Genomic DNA, 13,857 nt, shown 5'->3' with positions numbered 1-13,857 from the left:
GTGCTGTTTTCATCCCAAATGGGCAGAGTAAGCTGGAAAAACACAAGAAAAATGGCAAGTCGGGGTATCTCAACTCCCACTCATGATAATCAGGGGACATAATAGATCATGAATAATCCAGAGGAGAGTTGCCAAATAGCTCTACAAACACTGCTGGCAAACATGATAAATGAAAAGACTGAAAACCTACAAAGGACTCTGTATGAGCGTGATAGGGAGAGAGAGGAGACAAACAAAAGGTCAATGCAGGAAAACAATGAAAACCTACAAAGGACTCTGGATGAGCATGATAGGGATAGAGAGGAAGCAATCCAAAGGTTTACACAGGAATATCACTAGTGTGAGAAAGCCACTCAAAAACTGATACAGGATTTGCGTGAGCAGCTTGAGAATACTCAAATAGAAAGACAGGAATGGCTTGAACAGGGTGAGACACTCAAAGAGAACTACAAGAATGGCATGAACGGGAGGAAGCTAAGCAAAGAGTAATACAGGAATAGAGAGAGCAGGATGAGAATACACAAAGATCACTAAAGACATTCATGGGATCCATTAACAAAGAGCTGAAGGAAGTCAGGGAGACCACAAAGGGAAAGCTGAATGCAACCCAACAGAAGGAATGGGAGTCCAAGGAAAACATAACCAATCAACTAAGTGATTTGAGAATAAACACTGAACACCAAATTAAGGAAATAAAGAAGTCATACAAGATCTAAAACAAAGCTTCAACAAAGAATTTGAAGCTATCAAAGCTGACCAATAAAAAGGAAAAGAAATAAAAAACAAGGTAGAAAGTCTTGACAGCAGGTTAGACCATGCAGAAGATCAAATCTCGGGGATTGAAGACAGCCTAGATATTATAGAGAAAGAACATACAACCATCCAAGACAAGTCCAAGAAATAAGATAGATCTATCCAACACTTGGAAGACACCATCAGAGGGCCTAATCTAAAGATAATGGGTGTAGAGGAGCACGTAGAAACAGAAGTTAATGGTCTAGGAAATTTGTTTAACAGGATCCTAGCAGAGAAATACCCAAACATGCAAAAGAATAGGCCTATTCAGATACAAGAAGCTTTTAGAACTCCAAATAGACCAGATCGGAATAGGACATCCCACTGTCACATTATAATCCACACAAGATCAATTCAGAACAAGGAAAAGATCCTTAAAGCTGTCAAGGAGAAAAGATTAATCACCTATAAAGGGAAACCAATTAGAATCACCTCAGATTTCTCAGCAGAGACAATCAAAGCAAGAAGAGCCTGGAATGATGTATGCCATGCCCTAAAAACAAACAACTATCAACCAAGAATACTGTACCCAGCTAAACTCTCCTTCATAACTGAAGGCCAAATAAAAACCTTCCATACCAAGGAAAAATTGAAACAATACATTTCCACCAAACTAGCCCTACAAAAGGTCCTTAAAGATGTCCTACACATAGAAAACCAACACCACAATAAAGGCCAAGAAACTGCACCCAAACTGAGAAACCAAGAACCATAGCAAGAACCCAGTTTTTGCAACCCCAAAGAAGGTGGATAACATGGCAGGAACTCCCAAATACCTCTCAGTCCTATCTATCAACATTAACGGACTTAACGCTCCAATTAAGTGACACAGACTGTCTAGTTGGATTAAAAAACAAGATCCTTCTATATGCCCATAAAAACAAACACATTTTCAATGTTAATGGCTGGAACAAAATCTACCAAACAAACGGCCCCCATAAACAGGCAAGAGTTGCAATCCTAATATCAGATAAAATAGACTTCAAATTAAAATTCGTGAGAAGAGATAAAGAAGATCGTTAAATACTAATTAAGGGATCTCTCCATCAGGAGGCTATTACAATTCTAAATATCTATTCGCCAAACAATGGAGCACACAAATTTATCAAAGAAACACTACTTTCCCTCAAATCCCACATAGAGCTAAAGACATTAATTGTTGGGGATTTTAACACACCACTCTCCTCACTAGATACATCAACTCGGCAAAAACTCAACATAGAAACCGCAGATCTAAACAACTGCATAGATCAACTAGATTTAACAGACATCTACCGAACATTTCACCCAGCAGCATCAGAATACACAGTCTTCTCAGCAGCACATGGAACATTTTCTAAAATAGACCAAATTTTAGGTCACAAAGCAAACTTGTCCAAATTCAGAAACATTGAAGTTATACCTTGCATTCTCTCTGACCACAAGGGAATAAAATTAGAACTCAACACCAAAAGCCACCAAAGAAAGTCCAGTAACACATGGAGGCTGAACAACACACTGCTGAATCATGAGTGGGTCATGGAAGAGATTAGAAAGGAAATTCAAATGTTCATGCTATACAACAAAAATGAGCACACAAATTACCAGCTCCTCTGGGACAGAGAAAAGGTAGTACTCAGAGGCAAGTTTGTAGCTCTGAGCTCCTACATCAACAAATTGGAGAGATCTGAAAACAATTTAATGACACATCTAAACCTCCTTGAAAAAGAGCAGCAAGATAAACCCCAATCCAGTAGATGAAAAGAAATAATCAAAATTAATTCAGAATTAAATGAATTAGAATCCAAAAAAACTATAGAAAGAATCAACAAAACAAAGAGTTGGTTCTTCGAAAAAATTAACAAAATTGACAGACCCTAAGCAAATCTTATCAGAAAAAGAAGAGAACACACCCAAATTAATAAACTCAGAGATGAGAATGGAAACATCACCACGGAAACAACCAAGGTTCAGAACATTATAAGGGAATACTTCTCAAACCTTTATGCTAATAAGTTTGATAACTTGGCAGAAATGGACCTTTTCCTAGCAAATATTGACATGCCAAAACTAAACCAAGATGAGTTAAACCATCTTAACAGGCCCATATCAAGCATTGAAATAGAAACAGCAATAAAAGACATCCCATCTAAGAGAAGTCCAGGACTAGATGATTTTACAGCAGAATTCTACAAGGCATTCAAAGCAGAGCTCACACCAATACTCCTCCAACTCTTCAATGAAACTGAAAGAGAAAGTTCACTACCGAACACATTCTATGAAGCCATCATAACCCTCAACCCAAAACCTGGCAGGGAGTCATTAAAGAAAAAGAACTATGACCCATTTCTTTGATGAACATTGATGAAGGGTAAACAAAGGAGGAGGCTGCAATGCTTGGTAAGAAATGTATCCATTATCCTGCCCATGTAATTGTAGCCCCTTTGTACAGTATGTTCTCAAATAAAAAAAAATACAATTTAAAAAAAAAAAAAAAAAAAACTTCTCAACAAAATTTTGGCCAATCGACTTAAACAATTCATCCAAAAAAATCATACACCACTGTCAAACAGGATTCATTTCAGGGATGCAAAGCTGGTTCAATATACACAAATCAATTAATATTATTCATCACATCAACAGGAGCAAGGATAAGAACCACATGATTATCTCAATAGATACAGAAAAAGCATTCAACAAGATCCAACACCCCTTTATGATGAAGGTTTTGGAAAAATTAGGAATTCATGGAACATTCCTCAATAAAATAAAGGCTGCATATGACAAACCTACAGCCAGCATTATACTTAATGGTGAAAAACTAAAGCCATTACCTCTTAACTCAGGAACAAGACAAGGATGTCCACTCTCTCCACTTCTCTTCAATGTAGTATTAGAATGCTTAGCTACAGCAATAAGACAAGATGCAAACATAAAGGGGATCCAAATAGGGCAAGAAGAAATAAAACTCTCCCTCTTTGCAGATGACATGATCTTGTATTTAAAGAATCCGATAGACTCCACTCCCAAATTACTCAAGCTGATTCAAAACTTTGGCAAAGTAGCAGGGTATAAAATTAACCCCCCAAAATCAATGGCTTTTCTGTATGCCAACAATGAGAAAATGTGGCTGAAATTAGGAAAGCAACTCCATTTGTAATAGCCCCACAAAAAATAAAATACCTAAGAATTAACTTAACCAAAGAAGTGAATGATCTCTATGATGAAAGCTTTAAAAACTTCAAAAAGGAAATCAAAACAGAACATAGAAAATGGCAAAAACTCCCATGCTCCTGGATTGGAAAGATTAACATCATGAAAATGGCAATACTTCCCAAGGCTATCTACAAATTCAATGTGATATCTATCAAAATTCCAACCTCATTCTTCAAGGAAATAGAAGAGGCAATGCAAAAATGCATATGGGACAATAAAAGATCCCGAATAGCAAAAACGCTCCTCAACGGAAAGAACACTACTGGAGGAATATCAATACCGAATTTCAAACTCTAATATAAAGTCATAGTAATCAAAAAGCTTGGTACTGGCACAAGAACAGACCTCAGGACCAATGGAATAGAATTGAAAACCCAGAAATGAACCTACACACCTATAGCCATCTAATCTTCGATAAGGGAGCTAAAAAATAAAATGGAAGAAAGACAGCCTCTTCAGTAAATGGTGCTGGCAAAATTGGTTAACTACTTGTAGAAAACTAAAGCTAGATCCTTATATATCATCCTGCACCAGAATCAACTCCAAATGGATCAAAGACCTCTGAGTCAAAGCAGACACTCTGAAAACATTACAGGATGGAATAGGAGAAACCCTGGGTCGCCTTGGCGCAGACAGAAATTTTCTTAATAGAGGCCCAGAAACACAACAAATCAAAGAAAGGTTGGACAAATGGGATTGTATGAAATTGCAGAGTTTCTGCATGGCAAAGGACATAGCTAGCAAGATTGGGAGAAGATCTTCACTAGTCATTCAACGGACAAGGGTCTCATATCTAAAATATACTTGGAACACAAAAAATTAAATCCCCCAACAACAAATCCTCAAAGAAACAACTGTCCAATAAATAAGTGGGCTAATGACTTAAAGAGAAACTTCTCTGAAGAAGAAAGAAGGATGGCCACTAGATACATGAAGAAATGCTCAACCTCCCTAGCCATAAAAGAAATACAAATCAAAACAACATTGAGATATCACCTCACCCCAGTTAGAATGGCAAAAATCAAGAACTCTAATAACAACAGATGCTGGAGGGGATGTGGACAGAAGGGAACCTTACTTCATTGTTGGTGGGAGTGTAAACTTGTTCAACCACTTTGGATAGCAGTATGGAGATTCCTCAAAAGACTTCACATAGAGCTCCCCTATGACCCAGAGCAATCCCACTTTTGGGCATTTACCCAAATGTTTACAAACAAGACCACACTAAAGCTACCACCACAACTATGTTTTTTGCAGCATTATTTACCATAGCTAAGATATGGAACCAACCCAGATGCCCCTCAGTATATGAATGGATCAAGAAAATGTGATATGTATACACAATGGAATTCTATGCCTCCATCAGAAAGAATGACATTTCCCCATTTGTTAGGAAATGGAAAGGTTTGGAAAAAATTATATTAAGTGAAGTAAGCCAAGCCCAAAGAAACATAGGTCCCATGGTTTCCCTTATTTTCAATATCTAGTATATGTATGAGTCAAGCAGAAAAGGTCAGATAATGTGATGTTAGGAAAATGAACCTTAAGATATGTATTTAAGTGTTTTCTTTTCTTTCATTCATTTGTTTCTAATGCATTTATAAGATTATTTCTTTGTTGCTTTGTGTGTCCCTCCTCCACAGTATGACCCCTGCTTTCACTATATTTGATGTGGTTATAATTTGTGGAGGAGAAGGGGAAAAACAAGTCGTTTAAGGATACAGGTGGGCCCGTTGCAACAATGAGAAGTACAAGTTGTCATGTCGAAAATGAACTTTAGAACTTTGGTGGGGGGGGGGAGGATTGGGTGGGAGGGCGGGGGTAGGCTGGGAAGGGATGTGAAGGGTAAACAAAGGAGGAGGCTGCAATGCTTGATAAGAAATGTACTCACTATCTTGCCATGTAATTATAACCCCTCTGTACAGTATGTTCACAATAAAAAAATAAATATATAAATAAAAAAAAGTGTTCAAAGGGGTTACAGTTACATGAGTAGGGTAATGAGTACATTTCCTAATGAGCATTGTTACCTCCTCCTTTGTTTATACCCTACCATCCCTTCTCTCCACACCTCCCCAACTCTTCCTCCTTTCCCCCATCCTCCCCCACCCCCGCAAAATTGTAAAGTTCTTTCAACATAGTGTCTTGTACATTTCATTGTTACAGTGCATCAACCTTTATCCTTATTTAAGCATTTTGTTATTTCCCTTCCCCTCCCCAAATTAGAAAAATGTATATACAAGATGCAGGGCACCAGAATCAAATATAGTGAAGTACATACCAAAAATACAAAAAAAATCGCATAGTACATTATAAATACATTCAAAATAATAGCAAGAAAGAAAAACCACTTATGTCCCTATCTTGGTGTTCATTTCGCTTAATATCATTTTATATGGTCATATGTGCATAGCTTTTGACCTTTTCTGCTTGCCCTAGACATATACTAGTTATTGAAAATAAGGGAAACCATGGGGCCTGTGCTTCTTTGCTACTGGCTTACTTCACAATATAATTTTTTCCAAGGCTTTCCATTTCCTAACAAATGGGGCAGTACCATTCTTCCTGATGGAGGCATAGAATTCGTGTGTGTGTGTGTGTGTGTGTGTGTGTGTGTGTGTGTGGTGTGTGTTGTGTGTGTGTGTGTGTGTGTGTGTGTGTGTACCACATTTTCTTGATCCATTCATCTACCCAGGGGCTTCTGGGTAGTTTCCATATCTTAGCTATGGTAAATAATGCTGCAATAAACATAGTTGTGCTGGTAGCTTTAGTATGTCATTGTTTGTGATTGTTTGGGCAAATGCCCAAAAGTGGGATTACTGGGTCATAGGGGAGCTCTATGTGGAGTCTTTTGAGGAACCTCCATACTGCTTTCCAAAATGGTTGAACAATTTTCACTCCCACCAACAATGCAGTAAGGTTCCCTTATGGCCACATACCCTCCAGCATCTGTTGTGACTAGATTTCTTGATTAGCCATTCTAACTGGGGTGAGGTGGAGTCTCAATGTTGTTTTGATTTAAATCTCTTTTATGGCTAGAGAAGTTGAGCATTTCTTCATGTGTCTATTGGCCATTCTCAGGAAAGAACTATTGTATTAAAGAACATACACTGCATCTCAAGGAACTAGCAGAACAAACCCAAAATTAGTAGAAGGAATGAAATAAGTGAAGAAAAATAAATAGACAATGGAAATACAATAGCAATAATCAATAAAGCAAAGAGGAGGTTCTACAAAAAAGTGATAAGATTGAAGTTAAAATAATGAAAAATCAGGCTGGAGAGGTGGCTCGTTGGTAGAGTGCTTGCCTTGCATACACTAGGCCTTGGGTTCAATTCCCCAGCACCACATAAGAAGAAAAAGTCAGATGTGGTACTGTGGCTCAAATGGTAGAGTGCTAACTTTAAGCTGAAGAGCTGAGGGCCAGTGCCTAGGCCCAGAGTTCAGGCCCCATGACCGACAAAAAAAAAATCATTTAAAAAACAACGAGATTTACAAGTCCTTATGTCGAAAAACGAACTTTACAACTTTGGTGGGGTGTGGGGGAGAATCAAGTGGGGAAAGGGGGAAAGAATGGGAAGGGGAAACAAAGAGGAGGCAACAATGTTTGATAAGAAATGTACTCTTTATCTTGCCCATGTAATTGTAACTCCCCTGTACGGTATTCTAGCAATAAAGAGAGAGAGAGAGAGAGAGAGAGAGAGAGAGAGAGAGAGAGAGAGAGAGAGAGAGAGAGAGAGAGAGAGAGAGAGAGAGAGAGAGAGATGGGTGACAATGTTGTCAGACACATTGTACTCATATACTGTTTTGTAGAATGGGAACTTCTTTGTACAACTACTTAAAGATAATAAAATAAAATATTATCCCAAAAAATCAAATGGGAAATGAGCAAAATTATACATATCAACAATATCTCCCATTATTCTGGATGAGCAGAATCAGTATGGTGAAAATAGCCATATTACTGAAAAACTACAGATTCAGTGCAGTGTCCATCTAAACTCCTGTCACTTCCTTCATAGAAATAGAATAGGCAAGACTAACTTTTATGAAACAGGAAATCCTCAATTAACAAGCTCTATCTTACTATACAAGACTAATACTGGAGTATCATCATTTCTATCTTTATTTTATACTACACAGCCATAGTAGCACACAAAAAAAAAACATCTGCAACTAAAAAATCACATAGATCAATGCAATATAAGACCAAGACATAATTGCAAACAACTAAAGATATCTGATTCTTGGAGAAGTTGACAAATAATACATGGGCTAAAGATGCCTCCCTTAGTAAGGAGTGACCCTGTAAAACTGGGTATTCATGTGTCAGACACTTAAACTAGACCCTACCTTTCAACCTGTATTTTTTAACTCAAAACTTATCAGTGTGTAACAAAAAATTGGAACTTTACAAGTAGTAGAGAAGATGAGGGTAAATATGCACAGGTTGAAAAAAAGAATAGTTGCACATGAAATTATATTTTAAAAAATGCACAAGGGCTGGGAAGGTGGCACAGTGGTAGAGTGCTTGCCTTGCATGCATGAGGCCCTGAGTTCGATTCCTCAGCACCACATAAGCAAAAAGAAAAAAGCCGGAAGTGGTGGCACTATGGCTCAAGTGGTAGAGCTCTAGCCTTGAGCTGAAGAGCTGAGGGACAGCGCTCAGGCCCAGTGTTCAGGCCCCACGACCTGACCCAAAAAAATGCACAAGAGGGCTTTAATAGAACTCAAAGAGCTCATAAAATAATAGCAAGAATTAAGCTCTGGATTTGGCTAAGTGGTGGACTCTTTTGTCTCATTCACACAGCCCTAAATTCCACCCCCAGTACTCAAAGTGTAAAGTAGCTGTGGTCGCATCAAATTGAAAAGCTTCAGCATAAAAAAGGTTTGACAGCCAGGTGAATGGTTAAAAATCTTGCTAAATGTTATCTCACAGAGGATTAATGGCATAATGTAAAACAATTCTAAAATTGAAATACCAATAGGAAAAAAATCTAAATCAAGAACACACATATATGCAGACACTTTAAAAATTAACAGTACAACTGGAAAATCAATGAAGAAAAAATTTTTTCAACCAGGTGGGGAGGGACGAAGATAGCCTAAAGCTAACCTAAACTCCCTAAATAAGCAGAGTTTGGGGATACCATCAGGATTTTCATGTCTAGAGAGCCACACCAAGTAAACTATAATTATACAGAGATACACACCAAAGAAGATTATAAATTACTTAAATGAGAAGATGCAACAGCCATATATACACGACATTATATTGGAAATGCTCTGTACAACTTTGGGGCTGGGTGGGGTGAAGGGGAGGGAAAGTAGGAGAAAAATGAGGGAAGGGGTAACAATTTAGACGAGAAATGTACTTATTACCTTACTTATGTAACTGTAACCCCTCTGTTCATCACTTTGACAGTAAAAAAATAAAGAATTGAAAAAAAGACTAAATTCAGCACATGCTAGTGGCAGTGGCAGCAGCTGAGCCAGAGGATTGTATGTACCTTCAGTTCAGAATTTGAAGAGCCCACAAAGGAGAACGCAGGAACTGGAGCCCACAGCTGAGCCAGTCACAGTCAGATGCAGAGACAATTCCCTAAAGAGAAGATCTTTATAGCTATGCATCAGAAAAGGGCCACATATCTAAAATATACCTAGAACTAAAATAATTAACCACCTGAAAAAACAACAATTCAATTAATAAATAGTCTAAAGACTTAAAATGAGACTTCTCTGAAGAAGTAAGAATAGCCAATAGACACATCTCAGGCCATAAAGGAAATGCAAATCAAAAACCACACTGGGATTCTACCTCACTCCAGCTAGGATAGCCATTTTCAATTAAACTAACAATAACAGATGCTGGCAGGAATCTAGTCAAAAAGGAATGCTACTATACTGTTGGTGGAAATGTAAACTTCCTGAACCACTCTGGAAAGCAATATAACAGTTCCTCAAAAGAATAAATAGGGAACTTCCCTATGACCCAGCAATCCCACTCCTGGGAATTTTCAGTTGACCACAAACCAGGCCACACTAAAGCCACAAGCACAAACATATTTATTGCAGTATTATTTACTATAGCCAAGATACAAAATCAACCCAGATGCCCTGCAGTGGACAAATGGATCGAGGAAATATGGAATTCTATGTTTCCAACAGACAGAATGATACTGTCCCATTTGTATGGAAATGGAAAGGCTTGGAAAACATTGTATTTAGTTAGCCAGACCCAGAGTAATACGGTTGCATGGTTTCCCTCATTTGTGATAATTAGAATATGCCTATACATCTACTAATAAACCTAAAGGAGAGTAAAAGACAAAAAAAATACACTTGAACATGATAAATTCAACAGGACTTTAAACATTCACACATGGAGACCAAAGGAGAATATTCTTAAAGAGAATCATAAGATCAGAAGAGCTCAGTAGCTATGTGCATATTATCATATAGAACGATAGTTATAGAAATGAACCCCAAATGTGTCCAAAAGGGAACCCTATTGCATTGTTGGTGGGAGTGTATACTTGTTCAACCACTTTGGAAAGCAGTATGGAGGTTTCTCAAAAGACTACACATAGAGCTCCCTTATGACCCAGCAATCCCACTTTTGGGCATTTACCCAAAGGATCACAAACAAGGCCATACTAGAGCTACCAGCACAACCATGTTTATCACAGCATTATTTACCATAGCTAAGATATGGAACCAACCCAGATGCCTCTTAGTAAACGAATGGATCAAGAAAATGGTGTGTGTGTGTGTGTGTGTGTGTGTGTGTGTGTGTGTGTGTGTGTGTGTGTGTGTGTGTGTGTGTGTGTGAATTCTATGCCTCCATCAGAAAGAATGACATTGCCCCATTTGTTAGGAAATGGAAAGACTTGGAAAAAATATATTAAGTGAAGTAAGCCAGACCCAAAGAAACATAGGTCCCATGGTATATATCTATATAGGATATATCTTGGACAAGCAGAAAAAGGCAAAAGCTATGTATATATGTCCATATACGATGTTGTTAAGAGAAATGAACCCCAAGATAGGGACACAAGAGGCTTCATTTTTGTTGCTGTTGTTTCTTTAAATGTATTTATAATGTACTATGGAATTTTTTGTTTCTTTTGCATGTTATTCCCCCATGGTATAACCCCTGTTTTCACTGTATTTGATTCTGGTAACCTGCATCTTGTATATACATTTTTCTACTTTGGTGAGGAGAAGGGAAATAACAAAATGCTGAAATAAGGATACATGTTGACCATTGTAACAATTAGATGTACAAGACACTATGTTGAAAACGAAGTTTACAACTTTGCAGGGGAGGGAGGAGTTGGGGTGGAGGGGCGGGAGGGGATGGTAGGGGAAAATCAAAAGAAGAGGTAACAATGTTCAATAGGAAATGTACGCATTATTCTCATACCTGTAACTCCTCTGTACAGTATTTTAACTATATAATACATATTTTATATATATATATATATATATATATATATAAAGAAATTAACCCCAAGAAAAGGAAACAAGAGTTTTTTTTCTTATTTTACTTTTTGTGGGTTTTTTCCTGTTTTTCCCTTTTGCTGCTGTTTTTTTATTTCTATACTTTTTGTCTTGAATACATATTAATGTGACTAGGGGAAGGGAAGGTAAAGCACAGAAATGATGGATGAACTATTTCAGCAGTAATACTATATGCCATGTTGGAAATGAACTAAACACCTGGAGGGGGTTGGGAGGAAGAAATTGAGGATAGGAGTGACACTGTTCAGAAAGGAATGTACTCAGTACCTGACTTATATAACTGTAACCCCCCTGTACATCACCTTTACAATAAAAGTTTTTTTAATGTTCAACCATTTGAGCAATTGGGAAAATACAAATCAAAGCTACAATGAGTTACCCATCAATGAAGGAAAAATTGCAATTTTGGTGATGGTTATTAAATAGCTTTGAGATTCCTTAAGAAATTAAAACTAACTGTGCTGATGGCCCATGCCTGTAATCCTAGCAGATCAGGAAGGTGGGATCGAAGGATCTTGAGTCAAAGCCAGCTGGGGCAGTAAAGTCCATGACACACTTATCTCCAGTTAACCCAAAAAAAGCCAAAAGTGGTATTGCGGCTCAAGTGGTAGAGCATTAACCCTGAAAAAAAGGCAGTCAAGGACACAAACAAACCAAGACCATTGGCTCATGCCTATGATCCTAGCTACTTCAGGAAGCTGAAAAGGAACAGAAGAAACTATAGATATGGAAGAGAACAAAGGATATGAGACAGAGTATTAAAAATGGTCATAAATAGAGTGCATTAACATGCAGTGTGGAACTACAATGTGAAGCAGATACTTGGCACAAGTTCCACATTGTATAAAAATTAAGAAACATTGCCATAACATCAGTATGTATGGAGTTGAGTCAAATCACCTATTGATGTCTAATTCAGTCTACAAGAGACTTCATGAAATAATATTGCTATATTTAGTTGATACCATGCATAAAATTTTACTAACCCAGACCAGGCTTCTTTTCAAATCTGTATACTCAATGTGTCTATGTTAACACACTTGCAAAATATTAAAATGTATTTTGGGAAATTAGGAGAAGGAAAAACAGCCAAACATAGCTAAATAGTGGGGGGGAAGGAAGAAAAATAAGCTACGCTAGTCACTGGTGCCTTGTGCCTATAGTCTTCAGCTACTCAGGAGGCTAAGATTTCAAGATCATGGTTCAAAGCCAGCTTGGGCAATGATGTCTGTGAGACTATTACCTCCATTTAACCACCAAAACAATGCCAGATGTGGAACTATGGTTGACGTGCTAAAGCACTAGCCTTGAGGGAAAAAAGCTTGGGTATAGCACCCAGGCTTGAATTCTAAGAACCAGTACAAAAGAAAGAAAGGTAAACACACTAGTGACACATAATATGTATCTTCTATAGCAGGAGAGTGATTCTCATCACTGCCATTTCTGATCCCAACTTCGGGCAGCTACCTCAGGCTATACTTGTAACTCCAGCACTTGAAAAGGAATGCAAATGATAGAGACAATAACATTTTCTCTTGCAATAGTGCAATAGTTATCATATAGATTGCTAGAATTTCTTCTTTTTTGTCAGTGGTAGGCCTGAACTCTGGGCCTGGGTGCTGTCCCTCAGCTCTTCAGCTCAAGGCTAGTGCTCTACCACTTGAGCCACGGCGCCACTCCCGGCTTTTTCTGCTTATGTAATGCTGAGGAATTGAACTCGGGGCCTCATGCATACAAGGCAAGCACTCTACCACTGAGCCACCTTCCCAGCCCAGCTAGAATTTCTTGAAGTTCTATATAACCATTTTTCTTATTTTTTGTACAGCAAAGTGAGACCCTCTGCTACAAATGAAAAGCCACAGATATGCATGTGTACAAGTTAAGTAGAACTCATCTTGGGCAGATCAAATTCTCCCCATAATAGATCTTTGATCACACTGACCTGCCTGGCAATGACTGGATTGTGGAGCATATCTGACATGAAATAATGACACATTGCTTAGGTTTAAGCAGTAACTACTGTCTCCAGTAACTCTGTGTGTGTGTGTGTGTGTGTGTGTGTGTGTCTGTGTGTGTGTCTGTGTGTGTGTGTGTGTGTGTGTGCATGTGTGCTGGCACAGGGCCTGGACATTGTCCATGAGCATTTTTGCTCAAGACCAGCACTCTGCAACTGGGCCCTCAGCTCTGCTTCCATCTTTTTGCTTAATAATTGGAGAATAAGGTCTTATAGGTTTTCCTTCCCAGGTTTGCTTCAAACCTTAAACCTCAGATACCAACCCCTTGGAGCAGTTAGGATTACAGGCACGAGCCACCAGCATACAAAAAGAATTTTTATCAATGTCC

At 38.2% G+C, this 13,857-nt stretch overlaps 1 protein-coding gene across 1 annotated transcript in view; it reads right to left on the bottom strand.

Moving 5' to 3' along the window:
* Positions 1-13,857, bottom strand: part of LOC138814219 (vomeronasal type-2 receptor 116-like) — a 46,176-nt gene that overhangs the window by 31,846 nt on the left and 473 nt on the right. The gene's annotated exons all lie outside the window — the stretch shown is intronic.

This window comes from Dipodomys merriami, unplaced genomic scaffold (assembly GCF_024711535.1).
Source record: "Dipodomys merriami isolate MVZ:Mamm:240054 unplaced genomic scaffold, mDipMer1.0.p SCAF_6, whole genome shotgun sequence".
Taxonomy (NCBI): Eukaryota; Metazoa; Chordata; class Mammalia; order Rodentia; family Heteromyidae; genus Dipodomys; species Dipodomys merriami.
The sequence above is the reverse complement of the archived record's forward strand: the minus strand, read 5'-3'. Positions and strand labels throughout refer to the sequence as shown.